The following is a 12,305-nucleotide window of genomic DNA, read 5'->3' on the forward strand; positions in this document are numbered from 1 at the left end:
GAATCGTTTACAAGAAACTTTGCCAAATGTTATCCCATAGCACCAGTATTCTGAAAAGTATAATTTTAGAGAAAAAGCTTCCAGTTCAAATCTTAGACAGGATTATTATTTTCAGCACACAACTATCTTTATAAGCTTAAGGCTTATCAGACTTTCTGCCAAATTTCATTTTGATGAACAGTAAATATTCATCATACATTATCTACATACAATGTTGACAAAATAAATAAATCCTAAATGTAAATTGTGGACATTGTTTTAGTAAGAAAAAGTCATTTAAAATTAAAGCCTTTAACATATGTTCTTAGTAATATAACACATATGATTTAAAAGTTTTTATATGGTATCATGTTATGAAAACATCCCTTAATTCCCCATTTCTATATCTCCTTATACCTGACTGTTGGGCTGGACCCCGCAGGCCTGCAAGCCTTGCAGTTGCCCAGCCTGGAGACGGAGATCGAAGAAGAGCCTGGAGACAGCGACAGAGACATTAATGGTTTAATAGATGGGGGACTCTTACCCAAAGTGTCCTGGAGCAACACCCCACCATGTGCAGCAGACAGCAGGAAATGGCAGCAGTCTTTACTACTTGGGGAAGAAGGAGGCTACCATTTATAGGGGGAATTGACATCAGGTTGTCTCATCAGTTACCAGGGACAAATTAAGCCCTATAAGTAAGGACTGGATAGTCATGTGAGTGAAGCAGGCACTGGTCAAGTAGGGGATGTACCGAGAGCAAGAGACCAGCCGTCTTGAGTGGCCAGGACTTACCCTGACATAGGCACTAATTTGATGAACAGAAATCTATTCATTCAATAAATGCTTGAGTATCTTGCCTGATGCTGAGTTCTCTGCTAGACTTTGGATATAAAACAAAAAGAATCCTTCCTCTGTACATACATTACATCCTATGTAATGATTTGTATGATTTTCTGCCAGCATTTTAGTTTGGATATGAACAATCTTAACAATGTTATTTATTAATAAATTTTGCTCCATGCAAATTAAAAAAAAATAACCTTTAGGTATGTCATGGTCAGTCCATCAAACAGGTGTCTTTAACTCAGAAAATTATCTGTGGGCTTGAAGTATATATACTTTATCAGGTTGGATGTCTCGATGAACTCTCAAAGTTTTGTACATGGAAAAAAATGAATTCCAATATAGAAAGACAACCCTATTAAAAGGCAAGTCTAATAGAAAAAGATAACTAGGTGTGGAATTCCTCAGATGAATAATTTTAAAAGATAATGAAATAACCACCTCAGATGAAAATTTTTAAAAATAATGATTTAACCAGTTTAAAAACATTTGCATAGGAGGATTCATTCTTTTTTAGATAATTCTTTTGCTGACATTTTATAAAATAGCGTAGGTCACAAATGCTCCAAAATTTTAGCCCATCACTCATCCAATCACTTGCTGCCTTTAGTGAATGATGCTCTGTCCTATTACACCAATTCGTCTTGAAAACAGAGCTTTCAAGCCTGTAAGTAATTCCTGAATAAGCCAAGTTATTTCCACACTGGAAGCATGTTTATAATGTTTGGCTAGTTGTAATTGCTGTCCTAAACTATCACCCTTTAAGTTACTATATTGTAGCAACTCACAGTTCTAAATCAGCTACAAACAAACCATGAAATGACTCCTATTCCCTGTCATCAGGGGAGTAACAGGACATATATTCTAGAGGGTGCTTGTGGTACCAAGGCAGTAGTTTTCAGAATTTGGTAAACTTTATACACAGCTGTTAAAATGACCAAATTGAAAGGATTCGTTTTAAGCCTGGACCTTAATTTTAAGAATAGTATTTGTTAAAAAAAAAAAAAAATGAATGAAATAATGCTATTTGCAGCAACATGGATGGACCCAGAGATTATCAGGCTAAATGAAGTAAGTCAGAAAGCGAAAGACAAATACCATCTGATATCACTTATATGTGAAATCTAAGATATGACACAAATGAACCTACCTGTGAAACACAGACTCATAGACATAGAGAACAGACTTGTGGTTGCCAAGGCGGGGGGTGGTAGGAGAGGGCTGGGTTGGGAGTTTGGGATTAGCAGATGCAAACTCACATTTAGAATGGATAAACAACAAGGTCCTCCTGTATAGCACAGGGAACTATATTCAATATCCTATGATAAACCATAATGGAAAAGAATATGAAAAAGAGTGTGTGTGTGTGTATATATATGTATAACTGAATTTCTTTGCTGTATAAGCAGAAATTAACACAACATTGTAAATCAACTATACTTCAATAAAATTAATTTTAAAAAAATAGTGTTGTTTTACATCTCTTATCCTTTATGGATTTGTTAACCAAGACACTGCTTTATATAGGTTAGTATTTATTGAGGAATTCCTATGTGTATGGCCGTGTACCAGGAACTATTCTATGGGTCCCTTTTCTAAAATGTCTTTCAAGCTAATCAGGGGAGTGAGACTAATCTGGAAGCTTCCACAGGAGGAGGCGGTATAAGTGAAGCGGGATGTGTCGCCATGTCTCTTGTTAGTCCATTGAGGGCTCAGTGCCTGCAGAGACTGCGTTATCCTTAAGTCAGGTCTCCGGGGCCTGGCACGTAATAGTTCCTCCATAGCCATAAAGCTTTGTTTAAAGACTTAAAATGTATTTGGGACCTTTGAGGAGAGAGTTCACTTTTCGCCAGGGGAAGAGAGAAGTTTCCCTGGAGGAAAGCAGTATCTGAGCTGGACCGCAGAGGAAGGGCAGGGAGGAGGAGGGGTGAGCAAGGGCTGAGGCCTGTGTGAGCAGAGAGCAGTGCGCAATGGGCTTGGGGAGCAGGGGTCCTGTAGGTGGGGAGTGTGGCCAGAAGCTAGGACGAGGGCTGGCGGGCAGCTTTGTGGGCTCCGCTAAGAAGCCTGGACTTGATTCAGCAGAGAGAACCTCAAGAAGCTTATTCCTCTGATCATGCTGTGCCAGAAGAATTGAGTTAGGGGGCCACGTCAAGAAGCTAAGCCCCTAACCCACGTGGTGGCCAAAGAATAGAAAAGAAGGGCAGCTGTAGGAAACAGTGCAAAGGAGGAAGCTGCAGGACTTAGTGCCTGATTGTGGGTGACGGCAGGAAGGAGAGACAGGAGGAAGGCCTTGGGGGAGAGAAACGAGGCACCACAGTTCAAGGTAGAGCATGGAGGAGAGGGTCTGCAGCTCAGCAGCGAAGAGCTTTACACACGTTGAAGTTGAGGTGGGCAGTGGGCATCCAGGAACGGTGCCCTGCACGGAACGCTGGAACCAGGACACAGGCTTGCGGAGAGACTGAGGTTAGGGATAGAAATCGGGAGCCATTTGCTTAGAGGTCTGGTCAAAGCTGTAAAAGTGGACAAGGCCCCCAAGGAGAGTTAGCAAATCCCTCTGCAGACAGCAGCACCCCAGTCTGCCCAGCTCAGTTAAAGGGGAAGGCATGGGTATATGCGTCTGGGAAGCTCACAGCCCAGTGCAAGGGCTACAGAAACCAGAGCCCTCTGAGGCTGGGTTTCTCTCACTCTCTCTCTCTCTCTCTCTCTTTTATTTTTTTTTAATGTATGTGGTCATATTTATTTATTTATTTTTGGCCACGCCCCTACGGCATGCAGGATCCTAGTTCCCTGACCAGGGAAGTCCCAGAAACTGGGTCTCTCTCTCATTCTTGTCTGCTCTCTCTCCCGTCTCCCATTTCAGCTGGCCTCCACTTGTCTCTGCAGGGAGATTCCACGTGGTAAGGCCTCGCTGCTGCCAACAGCCCCAGGGCCACGTCCTCTCAGCTTCATCACCCCAGGGTGCAGCCATCATACCAGGGAAGGACTTTGACTGTCCCTGCTTGAGGCTCATGCCCACTCCTTGGGCCGGTCAGCGTTACCAGAGGAACATGTGTCGGCTCCTGGGGCCAGGGTGTGGGTCTGCTCTTGGAGGAGGGGGCGTTGATAGTGTTAGTGGCCCGACAGCAGCAATGGTGACCGCTGGGCTTAGGACTGAGGCTGGGAACTGGAGGAGGGAGATGATAGGGAAAAAATGGAGAAATTTCCAGAGAGATGGGGGAGGGCAGGTGGGACCCTAACCCTAAAGAGAGAGAGTTTTCATAAGAAAGAGGAGGTCGTGGCAGCTGAGAGTGAGCAGAAAACCAGTTACATATATAATTTTAATGGGTATGAAAAGATTCAGCTCCTAAAAATAACTTGGCTACCCATCTTGTCAAGTTTCTCACTTCTTCAGGTTAAAGCAAGAAAGGCCTCCACCGTTGAACAGGGGGAGAGACACATCAGGCTTATCAGTCATTCATATCAATTCAACAAATATTTATTGCCCCCTACCCTATGTGTTAGATGTGACGTTAGGTGCTGGGGTCGCAAAAATGAAGCAGATGTGTTCCTGCTCTGAAGGGTGGGAGATAAAGGGCAACATGAGACACACAGTCCCACGCAATAAGTACTGTATGCATTAGTTCCTTGAATGTTTATTGAGCACCTACTATTTGTCTGGCCTGTGCTGGGCACCTGGGGGGCTGGGGCTGTTAAAGACATAGTCTTCCACTTGGTCAGCAGCCAGAATCCTGTACTTACCCTCTTGCCACCTTCATTGCCCTGTATTGAGGTTATTATGATGATATTCTGTTCTCTCCTGGTCTAAGCACCACACAGGTGGGAACATGTCTGCCTTGGTCCTCCACGGAAGGCCAGGACCCATCAAATATTTGCTAGATGAATGGACAACACACTAGACATAGCTCTGACATGATGTCACTTTCTGAGAATCCAGGAAATCTGCAAACTAACTTTGTTCCCTCTATAAATAGCCTTTTATTTCTTCTTAGCTGATGTCATGATGCCAGTGGAGAAGCAAATGATCATTTGGAAATATTCAGCGATCTATTATTCGCAACTAGTGAAAATGGCCGGAAAATATCATTCTAGCATCCTCTAGGTATTAGCTGATTTAATCCTCATGACAACCCTGTGAGAGGTAGATAGAATTTTATAACATGAGTTAGCCCAAAGGCCAGAGAGGTTAAGGAGTTTGCCCAAGTTTACACAGCTGAGAAGAGGCAGAGCTGGGATTTGAAAGCAGGCAGTTGAGCTCTGGGGTGCGACTCCCTAACCACCACACATGCAACTCTCCCCAAGGATAGCACTAAAGCATACACATGTCCCATGAAAGCTCCGTGGAAACCAATGCTTGGATTCAAGTCCCTTTCTCTTTTTCCTCAGTGTTTCCTACGTTGTGAAGCTGGCCCTCTCTGAAGTTCCAGGCTTCGAAAATAAGGGAATTTCCAAAAGAAAGCTAAGCCAAAACCTGGTCTTATTCAAGAATAAGGGGCTCCTTCTTTTGCTTTGTTTCCACCTCATTTAGTCCTTAATGTTTTTCCACATTCAGATTTTTCTCTCCTCTCTAGAGCAGAATAAAAAGAGATTCTACCTGAAAATGGCTTCTTTTTGCCTTGACAGCATGAAATAAATGTCCCTCAGCATTTCTGTTACTCATTAAGAAACATGGGTCATGATTATGATGAATAAATTAGAGTTTGGGTCAGGAGGGCCCTTCTGACCTACTTCTTGCCATGGCATAATGGAGCTGATGAGTTCGTTTAAACCGTAATCACCTCCACTTATCTGCCTTCCACATCCCTTTTCTCACACATGATGCAAATGTCCAGGCTCAAGAGGGAACTCGTTGGACTCCCTTGTATTTCCACTTGTCTGTGTAGGATGGTTGCTCCTTACCTGAGAGCCCAGGAGGGAGGCTTCTCAGCTGAGTTCCTCCCTGTGGGATACAGGGGCTGCCTGCACCAGGGACCTGACTCCTCTGTGAGCGTCACTTCCCCAAACCCAGGCTAGGTTGCCTCATGCCAATCTCTGAGCCTGCCTCTGGGAGCAGGTCAGGTGGCACCAGCACCTGGGTGCCTGGGCCTTGCTTACTAAACCGTCACTAGTCTTGTGCCCTGCCTATGTGGTCATTTCTGCATCACCTTTAAAGCTGCTTAGAAAAATGTTGATGGTGCCTGAGAACCCATGACTGAGGCTGATGCTAGGAAAAATCACCTTGGGCCCTCTCCCTCCCTCCCATCAGAAACGTGATTATCACGTGGCAATAATGTTCCAATCATCATTAAGGGCAGCCAGGAGAGAAAAACCCCACGGGGGCAGCAGGAGTTGAGTGAGATAGTGTATGTGACGTCAGGGAGCTGTGGGGTCAGATGGAGAGAATTTTCTTGTCATAATGGAGAGGAGCTGGGAGCTGACTGTATGGCCATGAACGACAAGCTCTCACCAGCTGCCCCCAAATACCCCGAGAGAGGGAAAGGAGCGCCTTGTCCCCATGCCTGAGAAAGTCACTTTACCTCTGTCTACATAGGGCAGAAAGGTCATGTTATGACTGGAAATATTACTCCGGTTCTGCCGGGCAATACTCATAGATTCTGATTCCCAGCTGCTCGTTAACCCAGTGGGGCAGGGGTGGTTACCACAGCCTCATCAGTGATGGATAACAATAACAGCAGGCGTGTGAAAGACACCATCTCTGTGGTTCTCCATCATGGAGAAGTCCACCCACTCTGAATTACCCAAGAGGGCTGCTGCAGTCACTGAAGTCTTGGCTGTGGCCACGAGGCTCTTTCCTGATTGTATCTGGTGCCTCCTCAGATAACCTCCACTATCACTGTCTCTGCCTTGATCTCTAACCCTGGTATGCTGGCTCTGACACAGGCGCCATGACAAACTGGTCCCCAGATCTCCGACCCAGGCGCTATCTATTGCTAAAGTGTGCATGCTGGCTGTTTGCTTCATCTGTGCCTGGGACCTGTTGGGCAGGGCTCTGATTCTCTAAGTCAGCATTTCAAAAAGAAGATTAAGAACAAGTTAAGCCTTTAGTTCAAATAGCACAGTTAATCCGAGAGCAAAGCACACTGGATTTTGAGGACTCGTGAAATGGTTGAGTCTTAAAATCAAAAGTGGTCATGGAAAAGTGGCATGCACTCCTTCCCCCAGGAGAGAGAAATTCATGTGTTGTGTGTACATGTATGCAGGTATGTAAGGCATTTGATTTCTCAGGGTTTTAGTTTTCCTACCTGTAAAATGGGCACAATGGAACAGTGGTCCAAACCTCATAGCCCATTTGTTGTTTTCTTAGAGACTTGGAAATGTGGGCCAGAGCTTATATTCATGGCTGATATATACTAGTTGTATCAAATATTACTCTTTTCAAATTACTTTTTAAAGTTTTTAATATCTATCTTCTAAGATTACAGTTCATAGTTTCTGTGAATATACCTTCTAAACTGACTTGGTTCAAAGCACCCAGACTCACCATTTCTTTGTCACTAGAATTAACTCGGATATTACGGGCCATTTGCTTGTGGGTCTGCTTATTTTATTTCCGCGTTGGCAAATGCATTGATTCTGGTTATTGCAGGCTTAGCAATGTCCATTATTACTGAGATCCAGCCATGCAGTCGGCACACAATGAGCACACAGCTCCCAGGGCAGAATAACGTAATCAGGTACACCTGTGGGGCACATTACACATAGGAGACAGGATGGGCGCTGCCCTAGGGCAAGGCTGGGAGGCAGATGACTACATGACAGGCCCTGAACCTGCTTCTCGGTGTCCATCCCTTTCCAAGTTCAGCAACGGTGTGCTGTTCTGGGAAGGGCTTTGGGGAGGAGAGAACTTGAGAGGGGGAGCTCAGAGAGCGAGGCACAGAGCAATTTTCTGGGATCCTCCCACTTACCTATAAGACTCTCCGGGGCAAGCTCCCTTAAACTAAGAGCTCCTGAAACCTCAATTCCTTAAAGCCTTCTTGATAATACTGGACACGTAATGGAGTTTTTCCTCATACCCACCTCCTAACACTCCCATAGGTACTAAACACCAGTCTAAAATGAGTAGGTTTCCCTTTGCCTGAACGTTTCACAAGGAAGTACTAATGGTTTTACCAGCATTGATAAACTTTTCTGTCTAGGTCATCATGAGTTAGTCACAGGATATTTTGAGTGCTTACCATGCACTGGGATTATCTAATTTACTTCTCATGAAAATCCTGAGAAGCAGGTACTGTAGTTCCTCCACCTTAGCCTTTAGCAAGGCTAAGGAAACTTGCTCAAGATCACACACAGGGATGCATCAGAGCTGGGGGCTCAAAGCAGGTCATTTGAATCCAGAGCATGTACATTTGACCATGATCCAGCCTGCTAGCACCCTACCCTAAGCACCCACTATGCGCCAGCTCAGGGCAAGGTACTGCGGGGACACCAGGAAGACCAAGATATTCCCCCTGCCCTCAAGGGGACCTAGGGAGGTGAAGGCAAAAATATGTGCTATAACGCAGAAGACGCTGTCCTAGACGAAGATAGAACAAAAAGCGCTGCAGGTGCTCGAGAGAGGAGTGGTCAGTTCTGGGTGGAGAGCTATTTTATCTTTTTAATCTCACTTGGCTTCCTTAAATTAAGGTATATTAAAATGACAACTCAGGGGGGTTAATGGCAGACTGTGGGAGGGCTCACGCCAAAGAGTATTTCCCAGAATTTCTGCTGCGGTGGACCTTGTCCCTGCGGTGGACCACAGCCACTCCCCATCTCTGCAGAAGACCCTCCAGCACTAGCAGCCGTGTGGTTGACAGGGTCTTGGTGGTCTGGCCTGGTGTCAGGCCTGAGCCTCTGAGGTGGGAGAGCCGACTTCAAGGCATTGGACCACCAGAGACCCTCCGGCCCCATGTAATATCAATCGGCGAGAGCTCTCCCAGAGATCTCTGTATCAACACTAAGACCTAGTTCCACACAACTGTCAGCAAGCTCCAGTGCTGGATGCTCCATGCCAAACGACTAGCAAGTCAGGAACACAACCCCACTCATTAGCAGAGAGGCTGCCTAAAATCATACTAAATTCACAGACACCCCAAAACACACCACCAGACGCAGACTTGCCCACCAGAAAGACAAGATCCAGCCCCACCCACCAGAACACAGGCACCAGTCCCCTCCACCAGGAAGCCTACACAAGCCACTGAACCAACCTTACCCACTGGGGGCAGACACCAAAAACAACGGGAACTACGAAACTGCAGCCTGTGAAAAGGGTACCCCAAACACAGTAAGTTAAACAAAATGAGAAGACAGAGAAATATGCAGCAGATAAAGGAGCAAGGTAAAAATGCACCAGACCAAAGAAATGAAGAGGAAATAGGCAGTCTACGTGAAAAAGAAGTCACAGTAATGATAGTAAAGATGATCCAAAATCTTGGAAATAGAATGGAGAAAATACAAGAAATATTTAACAAGGACCTAGAAGAACTAAAGAGCAAACAAACAATGATGAACAACACAATAAATGAAATTAAAAATACTCTAGAAGGAATCAATAGCAGAATAACTGAGGCAGAAGAATGGATAAGTGACATGAAAGATAAAATAGTGGAAATAACAACCACAGAGCAGAATAAAGAAAAAAGAATGAAAAGAATAGAGGACAGTCTCAGAGACTTCTGGGACAACATTAAATGCACCAACATTTGAATTATAGGGGTCCCAGAAGAAGAAGAGAAAAAAAAGGGGTCTGAGAAAATATTTGAAGAGATGATAGTTGAAATCTTCCCTAACATGGGAAGGAAAGAGTCAATCAAGTCCAGGAAGTGCAGAGAGTCCCATACAGGATAAATCCAAGGAGAAACATGCCAAGACACATATTAATCAAACTATCAAAAATTAAATACAAAGAAAAAATATTGAAAGCAGCAAGGGAAAAGCAACAAATAACATACAAGGGAACCACCATAAGGTTTACAGCTGATCTTTCAGCAGAAACTCTGCAAGCCAGAAGGGAGTGGCAGGACATATTTAAAGTGATGAAAGGGAAGAACCTACAACCAAGATTACTCTACCTGGCAAGGATCTCATTCAGATTCAACGGAGAAATCAAAAGCTTTACAGACAAGCAAAAGCTAAGAGAATTCAGCACCACCAAACCAACTCTACAACAAATGCTAAAGGAACTTCTCTAAGTGGGAAAAACAAGAGAAGAAAAGGACCTACAAAAACAACCCCATAACAATTAAGAAAATGGTAATAGGAACATACATATCGATAATTATCTTAAACGTGAATGGATTAAGTGCTCCAACCAAAAGACACAGGCTCGCTGAATGGATACAAAAACAAGACCCATAAATATGCTGTCTACAAGAGACCCACTGAAGTGGTTCAGACCTAGGGACACATGCAGACTGAAAGTGAGGGGATGGAAAAAGATATTCCATGCAAATGGAAATCAAAAGAAAGCTGGAGTAGCAATACTCATATCAGATAAAATAGACTTTAAAATAAAGAATGTTCCAAGAGACAAGGAAGGACACTACATAATGATCAAGAGATCAATCCAAGAAGAAGATATAACAATTATAAATATATATGCACCCAACACAGGAACACCTCAATACATAAGGCAACTGATAACAGATATAAAAAAGGAAATCAACAGTAACACAATAATAGAGGGGGACTTTAACACCTCACTTACACCAATGGACAGATCATCCAAAGAGAAAATTAATAAGGAAACACAAGCTTTAAATGACACATTAAACAAGATGGACTTAATTGATATTTATAGGACATTCCATCCAAAAACAACAGAATACACTTTCTTCTCAAGTGCTCATGGAACATTCTCCAGGATAGATCATATCTTGTGTCACAAATCAAGCCTTGGTAAATTTAAGAAAATTGAAATTGTATCAAGTATCTTTTCCAACCACAATGCTACGTGATTAGATATCAATTACAAGAAAAAAAACTGTAAAAAATACAAACACATAGAGATTGAACAGTACACTACAAAATAACCAAGAGATCACTGAAGAAATCAAAGAGGAAATTAAAAAATAACTAGAGACAAATGACAATGAAAACACGACAACCCAAAACCTGTGGGATGCAGCAAAAACTTCCCTCTTTCTAAGCGGGAAGTTTATAGCAATACAATCCTACCTCAGAAAAACAAGAAAAATCTCAGATAAACAACCTAACCTTACACCAAAATCAATTGGAGAAAGAAGAACAAAAAAACCCCCAAAGTTAGCAGAAGGAAAGAAATCATAAAGATCAGATCAGAAATAAATGAACAGGAAATGAAGGAAACAATGCAAAGATCAATAAAACTAAAAGCTGGTTCTTTGAGAAGATAAACAAAATTGATAAACCATTAATCAGCCTCATCAAGAAAAAAAAGGAGAAGACTCAAATCAACAGAATTAGAAATGAAAAAGGAGAAGTAAAAACTGACACTGCAGAAATACAAAGGATCATGAGAGATTACTACAAGCAACTATATGCCAATAAAATGGACAACCTGGAAGAAATGGACAAATCCTCAGAAAAACACAACCTTCCAAGACTGAACCAGGAAGAAATAGAAAATATAAAGAGACCAGTCACAAGCACTGAAATTGAAACTGTGATTAAAAATCTTCCAAGAAACAAAAGCCCAGGACCAGATGGATTCACAGGTGAATTCTATCAAACATTTAGAGAAGAGCTAATACCTACCCTTCTCAAACTCTTCCAAAATATAGCAGAGGGAGGAACACTCCCAAACTCATTCTACGAGGCTACCATCACCCTGATACCAAAACCAGACAAAGAGGTCACAAAAAAAGAAAACTTCAGGCCAATATCATTGATGAACATAGATGCAAAGATCCTCAACAAAATACTAGCAAAAAGAATCCAACAGCACATTAAAAGGATGATACAACATGATCAAGTGGGGTTTATCCCAGGAATGCAAGGATTCTTCAATATAAGCAAATCAATCAATGTGATACACCATACTAACAAACTGAAGGATTAAAAACCATATGATAATCTCAATAGGTGCAGAAAAATCTTTTGACAAAATTCAACACCCATTTATGATAAAAACTCTCCAGAAAGTGGGCATAGAGGGAACCTACCTCAACATAATAAAGGCCATATATGACAAACCCACAGCCAACATCGTTCTCAATGGTGAAAAACTGAAACCATTTCCTCTAAGATCAGGAACAAGACAAGGTTGCCCACTTTCACCGCTATTATTCAACATAGTTTTGGAACTTTTTGCCACAGCAATCAGAGAAGAAAAAGAAATAAAAGGAATCCAAATTGGAAAAGAAGAAGTAAAACTGTCACTGTTTGCAGATGACATGATATTATACACAGAGAAACCTAAAGATGCTACCAGAAGACTACTAGAGCTAATCAATGAATTTGGTAGAGTAGCAGGATACAAAATTAATGCACAGAAATCTCCTGCATTCCTACACACTAATGATGAA

The sequence above is a fragment of the Eschrichtius robustus genome, chromosome 3, assembly GCF_028021215.1.
Source record: "Eschrichtius robustus isolate mEscRob2 chromosome 3, mEscRob2.pri, whole genome shotgun sequence".
Taxonomy (NCBI): domain Eukaryota; kingdom Metazoa; phylum Chordata; class Mammalia; order Artiodactyla; family Eschrichtiidae; genus Eschrichtius; species Eschrichtius robustus.